The 2,452-nt window shown below is 40.5% G+C and overlaps 1 non-coding gene across 1 annotated transcript; it reads left to right on the forward strand.

The window, feature by feature from the left end:
* Window positions 1-1,176: 1,176 nt before the first annotated feature.
* On the forward strand, window positions 1,177-1,283 carry LOC117275811 (small nucleolar RNA R71). The gene has a single exon (XR_004506020.1). It is a non-coding gene; the product is annotated as a small nucleolar RNA R71 (small nucleolar RNA).
* Window positions 1,284-2,452: the final 1,169 nt, after the last annotated feature.

A 2,452-nucleotide genomic window follows, 5' to 3' on the forward strand; every position in this document is an offset into this window, starting at 1 on the left:
ATAGTGAAACTAGCCGGATCCTTCAATTTCTAAGGTAGCTTGCTTTGAATTCTTGAGGTACATTCTTCAGTAAGTGCCACAGACTCACACTTTGCCAACCTCCTCTTATTTTCCACTATGTACTTGATGTATTTGGCATATTTGGGCACTTCTTGAAAGATGTCTACCAGCGGAATATTGTTTTGCACCTGCTTTAAAATATCAAGAAACCTTTTATAATAAGTGTTATCCTTCACTTTCTACAATCTCTAACGGAAGGGAGGTGGTAGCCATGCAACTAATGGTAGGGGTTTCTTTGCCACCGCCTCTTCAGCTGACTTCTCTGACTTTTTTCCCTTTTTTGCTTCTGCTTCTATGGTTGTCGATTTCTTATTAAAGGTCACTTGCTTTCTCTTTTTCCATGGGACTTCTTCTAACTATCTCCTATTCCTCAATGACACATCATTGATAGATGCCTTAGGAGTATCCTAAGTGTCACTTGGAAGAGCTCCAACTGGTCGAGTATTTTGGGCACTAGCAAGTTGCCCCATTTGTCGCTCCAAATTTCTCATCGCTACTGCTTGGGCCTGCTGGTCAGCCATCAATTTCTTTAGCATCTCCTTAATGTGACTCATTGGGTTTGTAGATTGTTTAGCCTGTGGTGGTCTATATTGTTGTTGAGGAGCTTATGGCCTATACTGATTCTGAGCAACTTGGTTTCCATCCCAAGAGAAGTTTTGGTGGTTCCTCCAGTTAGGATTGTAAGTGTTCCTATATTGGTTTGTCGGGCCCCTATTTGCATTACCCACGAAACAAATAGACTCTGGATTAGCTGGGCCTAAGTCGCTCGTGTGACCCTCTCCACATACTTCACAAAATATCTGCATTTGTTTCACGGGCTTAGCTTATTGTTTGTTAATAACCAAGGTCATCTTGTTGACTTGGTTGGCTAATGTGGCAACCTGTGCTGATAATGCAGAAATAACGTCTAACTCGAGGACCCCGGCGGATTTTTGAACTGTGTGTCTACCCATCTCTCCTTGCCGATCAAGATTGCTTTTGTAGAATTTGTTCAATAATGCATACATCTCATCGAAGCTTTTCTCCAACACTTGACCTCTCGCTATAGCGTCCACAACAATTTTTGTCGCTGGATGGAGCCTTTCTATGAAGGTGTGAGATAACACTTCATTTGTCTGGTTGTGATGAGGGCAATCTTTGAGCAGCCCCTTGAATCTATCCCAAGATGAATATAAAGACTCCCCCGATTTCTGTTTAAAGGCGACTATATCACTTCTGACCTTTGCAGTTTTGCCTGAAGGAAAAAACCGTATAAAATATTTCCTAGCCAGATTATTCCATGATATAATAGAATTAGTTGGTTCCGCCTTCAACCACCACTTTGCTTCGCCCAACTGAGAAAAAGGGAACAGTGTGAGCCTCGCATAGTCTGGAGTGACTCTGTTAGTGATATAAGTATCACTAATCTCCAAGAAGTTTAGGATGTGCTATTGTGGATCCTTGTGTGGAAGACCCATAAACTGCCCATTCCCTTGTAGTAGTTGGATCATGCTCTGTTTTAGTTCAAAGTACCCAGTGATTCTGGGCTTCACAATTCTAGAGGTGACATTAGAAATGCTGGGTATCACCACCTCCTAAACATCCATATGTTGCTCCTCTACCATGTTCACTGGTAGTTGAACAAGTGCCAAAATATTTTCTGCGTCCCTTGCTTCCTTCAACCTCCTGTGAAATGTTCTCTCAGGTTCGAGGTCAAAGCCTTGAGGTCTATCCTGGCTTCTGACACTTCACATTCAATCAAAGTTCCTGAAACCAGAGCAACCAATAAGAAACGTTAGAGTTGACAAAAGTAAAAACTAGAAAGTAGTCAATATTCAAGTCCCTGGCAACGGTGCCAAAAACTTGTTGCTCCCAAACGCACTCGTTAGAATACGTGTTCGTACAAGTAATAAAGTGATAAATCGAATGTCGAATCCACAGAGACATGTGTTAACTACTCACTAGTTTCACCAAAATTATTATTCAGTCGAGTCAATCAGAGTTCAAAAGTATAATTATACTAAGCAATAATTCTAACAAGTAACTAATTAATCAAGAAATAAAATAGTTGTTGTGTATTCAGTAGAGACGAATATTTCAGGGTTGTGCTCAATTCACCAATCCTATTGTGTTTGAATTAACTCTCCCTTTCATACAATTCACTCATGGTTGCTAATTAATCGAATAATTGATCTCGTAGTATTCTCCCGAATTACTACTCGCCTATTCAAAATAGATTAACGCATATATTTCTATGAAATCAATCTATTAAGAACGTATTATGATTATGATATTTAATTAAGCATGGTGACTAGGTATATTCCTATCCGATCCATTAAGCTTAGTCTTGCATTTATACGCGTTGGGGGGAGGGAGGGGTCTTGGGCCGAAATAACCTTGTCCCGGGCGAACT

Source organism: Nicotiana tomentosiformis, chromosome 3 (genome assembly GCF_000390325.3).
Source record: "Nicotiana tomentosiformis chromosome 3, ASM39032v3, whole genome shotgun sequence".
NCBI classification, from domain to species: Eukaryota; Viridiplantae; Streptophyta; class Magnoliopsida; order Solanales; family Solanaceae; genus Nicotiana; species Nicotiana tomentosiformis.